Source organism: Oncorhynchus tshawytscha, linkage group LG10 (genome assembly GCF_018296145.1).
Source record: "Oncorhynchus tshawytscha isolate Ot180627B linkage group LG10, Otsh_v2.0, whole genome shotgun sequence".
Classification (NCBI taxonomy): Eukaryota; Metazoa; Chordata; class Actinopteri; order Salmoniformes; family Salmonidae; genus Oncorhynchus; species Oncorhynchus tshawytscha.
Window position 1 is genome coordinate 32,077,000 of NC_056438.1, and position 13,416 is coordinate 32,090,415.

The window sequence follows — 13,416 nt, forward strand, 5'->3', positions numbered from 1 at the left end:
CTGCAGGATAGGAATGTCAGTGTTCTGCCAGGGCAAGCGAAGAGCCCGGATCTCTATCCCATTGAGCACGTCAGGGACCTGTTGGTTGGGAGGGTGAGGGCTAGGGCCGCCCCCACCCCCACCCCAGAAATGTCCGGGAACTTGCAGGTGCCTTGGTGGAAGACTGGGGTAACATCTCACAGCAAGAACCGGCAAATCTGGTGCAGTCCATGAGGAGGAGATGTACTGCAGTAATTAATGCAGCTGGTGGCCACACCAGATACTGACTGTTACTTTAGATTTTTACCCCCCTTTGTTCAGGGACACATTATTCCATTTCTGTTAGTCACATGTCTGTGGAACTTGTTCAGTTTATGTCTCAGTTGTTGAATATTGTTATGTTCATACAAATATTTACAATGTTAAGTTTGCTGAAAATAAAAGCAGTTGACAGGGAGAGGACGTTTCATTTTTTGCTGATTTTATATATATTTATATATATATATATTTCATCCATTTTGAATTCAGGCTGTAACACAATAAACTGGAATAAGTCAAAAGGTATGAATACTTTCTGAAGGCATAGTGAAATAGACCAGTGGTGAAATTTCACTTTAAATCATTTTCCTTTGTGTTTTGGGGCAGTTCTCCATGCAGCCCCAGGTGACAGAGAGCTCATAGGTTTGAGACATGGCCTGCAGCTCACGCTAGAAGTGTGTGTGTGACAATGTGTGTTTAGGGGGAGTGTGTGTGTGTTTTGGATATCTGTGGGTACCACTGAAAAATGCTCAAAGGTACTCACATTCCTTCACACGCAAACACTGTAATGAAGTCAACAACCTTGACAATTTCTGTTAACTGCTCTATTACCATATCTAGTATCCTACGAAACAGGATTTGGCTTTAGTGATGTACCATTACAAGGCATATGGGTAATGTAAATTACTAAAGAGTTACATGGTAGGAAGGCCAATACAACAAACCACTACAACCCGTGTGGACTGTCTATTTTACATTTACATGAATGGAGAAAGACAGTCGTCTAAGCAGATTAATACATAGGATTTTTAGTTTTGGGATCTTTGTCAATCAAGATCATTGGGACAGTAGGCTAGCCTAGCAGCCGGGGTCACACATATTATCCCACATAGCACTTAGCACAACAGCATAAGGGATTTGGAAGTACAACGTGAAAGTTATCCGCAAAGCACTCATCAGCTAGGATTAGCCCGAGTTGTTTAGGAATTTTCCATAAGGTAGCATTATAATCGGACTTGCCGTTTCGTGTAATACCCAGATTTTCTAGATTTTGTGGAAATGTTATTAATGTACACCGCAAGTCACACCCAGCAGTATGTTTTCTCAGACTGTTATGAAAAGAGAGGAAAAAATTGCCAGCATGCACTTAATCATAATGTATTTCTCCCTTTATTGCTTTTTCTTACTGTATCGGGTGCAGCGAGGTAGGCAGGGTGCCAGTATGTAGCCCTGAGTTGGTGGAAAACTTCATATAAATTAATGAAATGAGGAAGAGAAAGTACTGTAATGAATAGGGTCTTGCTAAAATATTTGATAGGGGTTTTGAAGCTCTAGCACTGCAGTAGGTCCTTAGAGTTGAACAAAACCATTTCTCAGAAAACAGTGCTTTCCAGCCAGTCCCCCATGCAAAATAGACTGTCACAAGATAGGTTTTCTTGACTAGATACTCTTGACGTATCCTTATGCCACCCTTCCCACAAGCTAAACGTCAGTACAGAGACAAAGTAGAATCTCAATTCAACGGCTCAGACACAAGAGGCATGTGGCAGGGTCTACAGTCAATCACGGACTACAGGAAGAAATCCAGCCCAGTCACGGACCAGGATGTCTTGCTCCCAGGCAGACTAAATAACTTTTTTGCCCGCTTTGAGGACAATACAGTGCCACTGACACGGCCTGCAACGAAAACATGCGGTCTCTCCTTCACTGCAGCCGAGGTGAGTAAGACATTTAAACGTGTTAATCCTCGCAAGGCTGCAGGCCCAGACGGCATCCCCAGCCGCGCCCTCAGAGCATGCGCAGACCAGCTGGCCGGTGTGTTTACGGACATATTCAATCAATCCCTATACCAGTCTGCTGTTCCCACATGCTTCAAGAGGGCCACCATTGTTCCTGTTCCCAAGAAAGCTAAGGTAACTGAGCTAAACGACTACCGCCCCATAGCACTCACTTCCGTCATCATGAAGTGCTTTGAGAGACTAGTCAAGGACCATATCACCTCCACCCTACCTGACACCCTAGACCCACTCCAATTTGCTTAACGCCCAAATAGGTCCACAGACGATGCAATCTCAACCACACTGCACACTGCCCTAACCCATCTGGACAAGAGGAATACCTACAGTGCCTTGCGAAAGTATTCAGCCCCCTTGAACTTTGCGACCTTTTGCCACATTTCAGGCTTCAAACATAAAGATATAAAACTGTATTTTTTTGTGAAGAATCAACAACAAGTGGGACACAATCATGAAGTCGAACGACATTTATTGGATATTTCAAACTTTTTTAACAAATCAAAAACTGAAAAATTGGGCGTGCAAAATTATTCAGCCCCCTTAAGTTAATACTTTGTAGCGCCACCTTTTGCTGTGATTACAGCTGTAAGTCGCTTGGGGTATGTCTCTATCAGTTTTGCACATCGAGAGACTGAAATTTTTTCCCATTCCTCCTTGCAAAACAGCTCGAGCTCAGTGAGGTTGGATGGAGAGCATTTGTGAACAGCAGTTTTCAGTTCTTTCCACAGATTCTCGATTGGATTCAGGTCTGGACTTTGACTTCGCCATTCTAACACCTGGATATGTTTATTTTTGAACCATTCCATTGTAGATTTTGCTTTATGTTTTGGATCATTGTCTTGTTGGAAGACAAATCTCCGTCCCAGTCTCAGGTCTTTTGCAGACTCCATCAGGTTTTCTTCCAGAATGGTCCTGTATTTGGCTCCATCCATCTTCCCATCAATTTCAACCATATTCCCTGTCCCTGCTGAAGAAAAGCAGGCCCAAACCATGATGCTGCCACCACCATGTTTGACAGTGGGGATGGTGTGTTCAGGGTGATGAGCTGTGTTGCTTTTACGCCAAACATAACGTTTTGCATTGTTGCCAAAAAGTTCAATTTTGGTTTCATCTGACCAGAGCACCTTCTTCCACATGTTTGGTGTGTCTCCCAGGTGGCTTGTGGCAAACTTTAAACAACACTTTTTATGGATATCTTTAAGAAATGGCTTTCTTCTTGCCACTCTTCCATAAAGGCCAGATTTGTGCAATATACGACTGATTGTTGTCCTATGGACAGAGTCTCCCACCTCAGCTGTAGATCTCTGCAGTTCATCCAGAGTGATCATGGGCCTCTTGGCTGCATCTCTGATCAGTCTTCTCCTTGTATGAGCTGAAAGTTTAGAGGGACGGCCAGGTCTTGGTAGATTTGCAGTGGTCTGATACTCCTTCCATTTCAATATTATCGCTTGCACAGTGCTCCTTGGGATGTTTAAAGCTTGGGAAATCTTTTTGTATCCAAATCCGGCTTTAAACTTCTTCACAACAGTATCTCGGACCTGCCTGGTGTGTTCCTTGTTCTTCATGATGCTCTCTGCGCTTTTAATGGACCTCTGAGACTATCACAGTGCAGGTGCATTTATATGGAGACTTGATTACACACAGGTGGATTGTATTTATCATCATTAGTCATTTAGGTCAACATTGGATCATTCAGAGATCCTCACTGAACTTCTGGAGAGAGTTTGCTGCACTGAAAGTAAAGGGGCTGAATCATTTTGCACGCCCAATTTTTCAGTTTTTGATTTGTTAAAAAAGTTTGAAATATCCAATAAATGTCGTTCCACTTCATGATTGTGTCCCACTTGTTGTTGATTCTTCACAAAAAAATACAGTTTTATATCTTTATGTTTGAAGCCTGAAATGTGGCAAAAGGTCGCAAAGTTCAAGGGGACCGAATACTTTCGCAAGGCACTGTATGTGAGAATGCTGTTCATCGACTACAGCTCGGCATTCAACACCATAGTACCCTCCAAGCTCGTCATCAAGCTCGAGACCCTGGGTCTCGACCCCGCCCTGTGCAACTGGGTACTGGACTTCCTGACGGGCCGCCCCCAGGTGGTGAGGGTAGGCAACAACATCTCCTCCCCGCTGATCCTCAACACTGGGGCCCCACAAGGGTGCGTTCTGAGCCCTCTCCTGTACTCCCTGTTCACCCACGACTGCGTGGCCACGCACGCCTCCAACTCAATCATCAAGTTTGCGGACGACACAATAGTGGTAGGCTTGATTACCAACAACGACGAGACGGCCTACAGGGAGGAGGTGAGGGCCCTCGGAGTGTGGTGTCAGGAAAATAACCTCACACTCAACGTCAACAAAACTAAGGAGATGATTGTGGACTTCAGGAAACAGTAGAGGGAACACCCCCCTATCCACATCGATGGAACAGTAGTGGAGAGGGTAGCAAGTTTTAAGTTCCTCGGCATACACATCACAGACAAACTGAATTGGTCCACTCACACAGACAGCATCGTGAAGAAGGCGCAGCAGCGCCTCTTCAACCTCAGGAGGCTGAAGAAATTCGGCTTGTCACCAAAAGCACTCACAAACTTCTACAGATGCACAATCGAGAGCATCCTGGCGGGCTGTATCACCGCCTGGTACGGCAACTGCTCCGCCCTCAACCGTAAGGCTCTCCAGAGGGTAGTGAGGTCTGCACAACGCATCACCGGGGGCAAACTACCTGCCCTCCAGGACACCTACACCACCCGATGTTACAGGAAGGCCATAAAGATCATCAAGGACATCAACCACCCGAGCCACTGCCTGTTCACCCCGCTATCATCCAGAAGGCGAGGTCAGTACAGGTGCATCAAAGCTGGGACCGAGAGACTGAAAAACAGCTTCTATCTCAAGGCCATCAGACTGTTAAACAGCCACCACTAACATTGAGTGGCTGCTGTCAACACACTGACGCTGACACTGACTCAACTCCAGCCACTTTAATAATGGGAATTGATGGGAAATGATATAAATATATCACTAGCCACTTTAAACAATGCTACCTTATATAATGTTACTTACCCTACATTATTCATCTCATATGCATACGTATGTACTGTACTGTATATCATCGACTGCATCCTTATGTAATACATGTATCACTAGCCACTTTAACTATGCCACTTTGTTTACATACTCATCTCATATGTATATACTGTACTCGATACCATCTACTGTATCTTGCCGATGCTGCTCTGTACCATCACTCATTCATATATCCTTATGTACATATTCTTTATCCCCTTACACTGTGTATAAGACAGTAGTTTTGGAATTGTTAGTTAGATTACTTGTTGGTTATTACTGCACTGTCGGAACTAGAAGCACAAGCATTTCGCTACACTCGCATTAACATCTGCTAACCATGTGTATGTGACAAATAAAATTTGATTTGATTTGACATAGCCCGTTCCAAATTCACCCGACGAGCACAGAGCTAATAGTTTATTTCCCACTCGGGGGAAACGGTCTAAACCTAGTAAAAGTGTTACACTGTTGTGCTGGCGGACATTTGGCATTTTCATTTATCGCCCGGTGGGTTAATTAAACCCCATTTTAATTACACAACAGAACTGTAAATAAGGCCAATCATATTTCCTCTATCCTGGAGAACGAGGCCAGAGAGGCCCAGCTACCTCACTCCAAGCCACCTCCAGCGTTACGTGTCAGAGAGAGAGGGAAAGAGAAGGAGAGAGCGAGAGAGAGCGAAACTAACACAGAGAGACCTTGCTACAGTACCCTCCTTCTCCCCAGCCACTGTCAACAGCCAACGTGTCAGAAATCTATTTGAATGGCTAAGCAAACCGAAGATTGAGATCTAAAAGGTGGGGAGAGAACAAGGTTGACAAACTATAAGCAAAAACATTAGTTTAGCAATTAGCTTCGCCGCATCCATCCTGGTACTGTTGATGTTCAATATGCAGGCCAAGTCATGGGCATTGGCATATGACAAAAATACGAGGTAGTTGTTTATCATTGCATTTCATGCGCATGATGCACCGTTTTGAAATGATCATTATTTTTTATTTTTTTCCCGAAGGAGGAGTGTGAGCCATTGACGCTGTGGTGAATTAGACTCATTTTTGTTCTCTGGCTGACAGGCATGGCCCATGTAGAATAGATGTCAGATGTTGGTATTGTGCTGAGGTTGGTTCTCCACCGAGCGTGGGAGCCATGCTAATTGACAAATCATTGGAGTGCAAATAATTGTTTTCTTCTCCGATATGAGTAGCTAGTTAATTTTCTCATGCAAGTCTCCTTGGCAGTGTTATTGACTTTATGACGTATTCTGGCGTACTTGTGAATCATCAACAGCATAATGTGATATTCTCCATTCTGGGTAAATCAATAGATTAAATTCTCATTAACAGAAATGTGAGCTTCTGGCTGCGAATCCCTCTTGCGTCATCAATGTGAATTATAATTTTATTAGGATCCCCAGTAGCTGACACAATGGCGACAGCTAATATGCCTGGGTGGAGAAACATCATTGAGCATTAATATTCACTACTTGCATAGTTCATGAAAGACCACTTTTTCAAACCATGGTAAAATAACCCAAGGTGTGAGTAATTTAACGTCCTGCATCTAGATGCTAAATTCCTGCATCCGGACGCTAAACCTCCTCCTCAATCCAGTCTTGAAGATACAGTATGTAATCCATTCTAATTGACTCAGTCATAATGATAGCCATACGACGTAGCTAAACTATGTTGTCTATGCTAGCTGGTCAAGCTGGGCTGGTGTTCCTGGTGGATCATGAGGCCAGTAATTTTGTTGGTGTAATCCCTACCGGGGCAGCCATATGCCACAGAATACGCCACAGTCTGCCAAATCGTGACTCAGATCACCCATGCAGCAGAAACTACTCCTTATGCTCCAGTTGCCTTCCGTCCTCTCTCATTCTCTCTGTTTCCCTCACTGTTTTTTTTTCCCCGGCCGACAACAAACACGAAACACGACTACTGGACCATCACAGGCTGGGCTCAAATGACTTCTGAAATTGCTTTGTTTCCCCTCCCTTGAACACATATGTCACTGTTGTTGTTAAGTTTGAAATGGCTGCCCACCGAAATCAAGCATGACTCGCCATTAGCAATTGAGCTGACTGTGCACAGTTAGTTTTTTGTTGTTGTGTATTTTTCATTCTTTGTTTTCCTTGGGAGGGGAGGAAAAGGAATAGGGTTGACATACTGAGACCTGATAGTACTTTGTTGTGGGCTGATGCTTTGGCCATGGTAAAGAACTTGGATGTTAGGCATAAGCACAGTCTGTTGTCCTTTTTGGTCATGTGCTGGTAGAAGAGGCGCTTACTAGAAAAGACACAAAGCATTTTCAAATATTCCAAACATACAACTTGTCACCCGAAAACTACTATACTGTAGCTATGCCAAGGTGGTGAAACCTTATTTATTCTCACAACAATTTTGGAGTACCATGGAAAAACATTCTAAATTCAGCATCCATTGGAGGAGACCCTTAGTATGTTTCTAATTGACTATAAAACTGTCGATTGATACTTAACGAGTTATTATAATGACCCTGCCCCGCATTTACATAGTGGTAATAGCAAGAAAGATATTACCACCACTATATACTTTCCTATCTGTCAGCGTCTTCCTTCCTTCCCTCCATTTCATTTAGAAGGGGAAAAAAGTAATGGTGTCTCTTTTTCCAAAAGTGTCTGAGGTCAACTTCGGATTAAGCGACTTGATGTATCCCTCCTGCCACGGCACATTACGGCTTGCATCTTTCTCCGGGACACTCACCAGGAGCAAGCAATACTTTCAATTATACTCTCAACTTGTCTTTTTAATTGAACATACATCAAGATTAATTACAGGACAACTTACATTTCAAAAAGTGTAGGTGTCCAGTAGCATTATGTTTGGCATGAATACCCCCTGACAAATTGAACAGCCTCACTGTTTTGATTGATCCCTTATGTGAAAAGAGGTATGAAAGTGCAGAAACGTGATCATCACTTAATTCAATCTATCATATCTAGGTATCACCATCAGCCAAAACGATAGATATCCATCCATGAGCATCACGATTAGGTTTGGTCTATATCTAGTATCCACCGGGGAGCACTTTAAACCACCATAAGAATAACTGTATCAAATTATGGCGTTGTGGGGAAAATCAAATAGGGACAAATATGTTATGAAAGATGAGTGACATCTAGTTGGATCTTGCCACGGACCATGTTACCACTACGTTTTTACCACAAAGCTCTCAGGGTGCTTTTTGTAGCCGATAATCTCAGCCTAATTCTTTTATATCCCAGGCTTAATGGGGCTTTTTAAGAGTATTACCATTTCAACTTTCTCCATTTGTTTCTAATATACTTTAAAGAGCTCATACTTTTCATCCAAAAACACAAATTGGTTTATTCGTAGACGCCCACTCTTTGCAAAGCATGGGGTTTTGTACCTCTCGTCTTTCCCATGTAGCTAGGGTGTTATATTTTCAAGAACACATTACTGTGATTAAATATTAATTGCCCCTCGCATGCCAGTGGGAAACAACTAACTATAACAATATAGTATATTGAATCTCCAGCATATATCCAGGCGAATATGCAACTTGTCAAGCAGCCTCTACTGTAATGTACATTCACAAAATAATGTTTTATTATGTGTCTTTGCTTTACATTGTAAAACCATTAGTAATTTCAAAGGGTTGTGTAGGTCTTGAGAGAGGAAGAGGGACAGAGAGAATAACCCCACTCCCCAACAATACAAGCAAGAACCCTGAACTAAAACTAAACCCAAGGGATTGAAGGATTGGATGCATCTCACTATATATAGACAGCGTTGAGTGTGTGTGAGAGAGAGAGATAGAGAGAGAGAGAGACTGTCACTCTTTGAGCGAGTCAATGACCAAGAAAGAGTAGAAAAAAGAAAGTGACTGGAGGAGAGAGAAAGAAAGAAAAGAAAAGGGCAATGGTGTGGAAGCACTGGAGCCACTCTGCCTCCCCCATTATGCCATGAATGGGAGTTTGGGGCAGGAGGGGACTGGCGGGGCTCCGGTTTCAGTGGAACCACAGAGTGTGCTGCAACACTGCCAAGCGTGCTCCGCTGCCCAACTGAGCGCGCCCAGCAGTTTCACCACACTGACAGCACCAGGAAATTAACACAAGTGGAGAGTGGAGGAGCCTGGGTAATTCCTGGATGGCAGGGGAGAAAAGGAGGGCATGCGGCGGCAGTGGTGGCTCCCACTCCCAGGGGGGGTTAAAATGGCTTAATCTTCTTATCCTGTGGTAGAGAGGACTATTCAGACATTTGACAGACTCACTCTGTCCTAAAATGGCGTGCAAAGGCAGGGGTGAAATAGAGGAAATCTCATACAAATAGATTAATATGTAGCATGGCAGCAAGCTGAGGTGGTTGGTACAGCTAAACCTCCAAATGTGTGACTTAAAGGGTGTATTTGGAAATTATTCGTAACAAACAGTCTAGTGTGGGGCTACCCAAGTACATATTGTCAGATTTGGATTAGAGTTACTACTAATGTTATTGAAAATGTAAAGATCAAAGTTTACTCATTAGACATGGATACGATAAGAACATACAGCAAATAAAACAATCAGCATTATGCAAATTATACATTAAAAGAAATCATAAACAACCAAACAAACAGTCATGCAGAATCTACACTTACATGTTATTAAAACGTTTAAGTCAGGGTTAGTTCCCAGCTACAGAATTATCTATCTCACTTTCCCCGCACCATAGTTGTGGTACACACTCCAGCTCACACACTCAGCTTCTGCGACTCTCTAATGAGCCATGATCACTGTGTTCAACTGGTAATTAAAATCAGATATTAAGCCTACCCATAATCCCCTTGGCTTGCGCTGCAAAACACGGGGGGTGGGGGCGGGGGCGCTGCCTGTCACCTAGCATTATACTCCAACGCAGTCAGTCAATGAGAGTGCTTAGCTGTGCCTGCCTCGCGTCACCTTCAAAGAGCAGCCAACCAATCGATCAATGGCTAATCTGCAGATCTAGGTTCAGCAAAGGGGGCGATCATAAATTAAAGACTGTTTGCTCAACTGTTGATTTCTAAACCACACCGACTGTGAGGGGATCATGGTTGTATGGAAGATGTACATATTTGCAGGATCAAACGAGACTGTATTCTAGGAAACATAATCTCACAATATCAGAGACATACACACTCTACATGCCATCCCCATTCAACCAGGTCTATAATTTGAGTGAAATGAAATGAAAAGGGTGAATCTGTCAAATAGTACATTATCACTTCCAATGTCACAATCTATCAATGATCATTGCTTTACAGAACATCTGCTAAACCATTACCCAGCATACACTAAATATGATCCATCTGATATTGATGAGTCATCAGTCTGTGGCAGTCCACAAGGCTGTGTTGAGTGACATCTACTCTTGACCTGGCTAACATATACAGGGTGTACCGAGAGGTCAGGGAAAGATGGAACGAGAGAGAGAGGTGTGGAATGAGAGGACTGGATGAGGGAGATGCTTGCACAGTGAGGCAATTAGGAACATTGTGGTCAATTTTCTGAAAATGATGCAACTGTATTTTATAGACTAAGTTGTATGCGTGTGCATACGTGCATGCATGTATATGTGTACACTAACAGTCTCAAGCTGTTTTATGATAAGACAAATCTCTGGAAAAACATCTTATATAAATAAACCGCAATCAGACCGACCGTATCCTGCACTCTAACAGCTTTAGTCCAAAACGGAGACATGTCTTGGCAGTTGGCGGGCTGGAGGTAGCTCTGACCCTTCCTGCTCCTTCATTAACCACGCTACACACAGAAGCATATGTTAGAATACACAACGCTCGTAATAAGACCCTGGATAGAGGGAAGAGCAGCCCTCAGTTTGTGACCCGGACCGGGGTGGGTAGACATCGTTCTGACCACTGACCACACACGTTAGAGATGGAATAAAATGTGAATGAATGCATCGAAATGAACTGCTATTGACAATAAGCGTAGCTTTCAGGTTGAGACTGCATTGACACAATTGTCTGAGCAATGTTCCAGCCCTGTCTCTTTGTTTTTAGTGCCCTTGTCATCCTTGAAGCACTGGAGCTGAGAAAACGAGAGACAGGAAAAGGGAGAGATGAGAGAGAGAGACCAGACAGAAAAAGGGAGGGAGGGATAGAGTGAGAGGGGGAGAAAGGTTGCCATGTGCACAGTGAGCAGAGGCCCTTCTCAGCTGGGAGGCACTGGCAGGGATAGAGCCACCTATCTTATGGTGACAAGCAGCAAATGGGGGCCCATTACAGTACAGAATGTTAATGCAAAAGTTTGGGCCCCAGGGAGTGTCTTCGTTCCCCAAAAAGAACAGAGTACCTCTTCCAGGGTGCATGCATGACAGCGTCTATTCACCCCCATGAGTGCAGCAGATAATAACCGTATAAATCACAAGATACTTATTTTTTTCCCCTCTCTTATGCTCTCCTCTCTTAAACTCTCTCACCTCTCTTCTCCTTTTCTCTGTCTGTATACCTCCAAAAAGATCGTTCCCTTTAATTTTCCCACCTATTGTCTACTCTCTTTTCTATCTCTCCATTTTCAATATCTCCCTCCCTTTCCTCTTATGCACTTCTTTCTTCACTACTCTCTTTTTGTACTTTCTCCCTTTCAGTGACTCTGTCCTTCGCTCTCTCTTCCCCTCAATCTCTCCTTCACTTTTTCTTCAGTCTTTGGGTGTTGGGTTGGCGGTGTTTGAGAGAAGCATACTAGAGGTCACTGATAAAAGCCATTCATATTGATTTCATCACCCCGTAAAGAATTGCATCCTGTAATTGCCTCTCCAACACAGATTGGAGAGGAGTGTTTTTTTTAACGCGCAACAGAAAAACACAAAAGCCCATAGATGTATGCTCACTTGGGTAACTAAATGAAACAAGCTCCAGTAATCTTTTTCCAAAGGGTCTCTTGTATGTGATTTACCATCTGTGTGCACTGTAAATAAATGAGTATGTAGACAATGCTTGCACTAATGTACATGGCTATGGCTCAAATGCCCTTCTAAACATGAGAGAAACAGTTAAATATGAGCATAAGGTGCTTACTTAAAGTTTTATTTCGATGAGTTACCATTGAATTGAAGCAATTCACCTCGTTAAAGAAACAGCTATAGCACAAAACTTGTAGTTTATTTTTTGTTAGCTAGCGACACAGATTCGTCCCTCTTTGTCCTGTTTTATTATTTTTATTATTATATTCATTTTTGGGCAGAACCCACCATCCAGAGCCTTGGGGATACAGACAGCACTGAGCCTCTCTCATGAATCTCTTATAATTTTCTATCTTTCAGACATTGAGATGCTTTTGCTGCTGGTGCTGCTGAGCTGAAAGATAGAGAGCGGGATGGAAAGAGGAGAGGGAGGTAAAAAAAATACCCTCGGCTACACATATATTGCAATGTAAACTTGCAAACTTGTCACGTCTCTGGAGTTAGCACAGAACACTAGCCGTCAGTTAACCCCCTCTAAGCAGGGCAGTGTAAACAGAATTGTCTTGTTGAGCCAACACTATCCCAGCAAATTAGTTATTTGAAAGTTCCCAGAACAATGACTCCATCACTCTCCTTGGTCAAATAGCCCTTACACAGCCTGGAGGTGTGTTTTGGGTCATTGTCCTGTTGAAAAACAAATAATAGTCCAACTAAGGTCAAACCAGATGGGATGGCGTATCACTGCAGAATGCTGTGGTAGCCATGCTGGTTGAGTGTGCCTTGAATTCTGGATTTTTGTGATTTTATTACCATTCTGGTTAGTGATTGTATAAACATCATAGCTTTGTTTTCAACCAACGGTTATGGATGTCTGCCTAATTGAGGGCCTCTTTGTCTTCCGCCTGTTACCTTCTGCACTGTTCCCCGCCTGCTCTGGTCTCTCTCAGTCTGGTACAGGTGGCCCCGCCTCTCTCTCTCTCTCTCTCTCTCTCTCTCTCTCTCTTTTACAATGTTGGAGATACTTTTAGAGCTCGTTGCTCTGTGAATGAGGAAAGATATGACTGTTTCTCCCTCGTGCCTTGAGAGAAACCATATGCTTACTCTGTAAATGCACGTGTGAAGTCTGCACATTTCTCCCAAACAACATGGGATGAATCAGACTCTTGCACTTTACATTTCAGGACTGTTCTCTTGGTACTTAACCATGTCTCTGGACTACACATCTCCTGAAATATGTGATGTTAAAGGCTCTGGTGACTGTGGATTGTCGTTCAAGTGCTGTCTGCAATCAAAATGTTGTAACCCCCAATCTAGACTTGCCATTATCTTGCTGCGTCTACTGTCTGGAAATGTGCAATCTAACACAG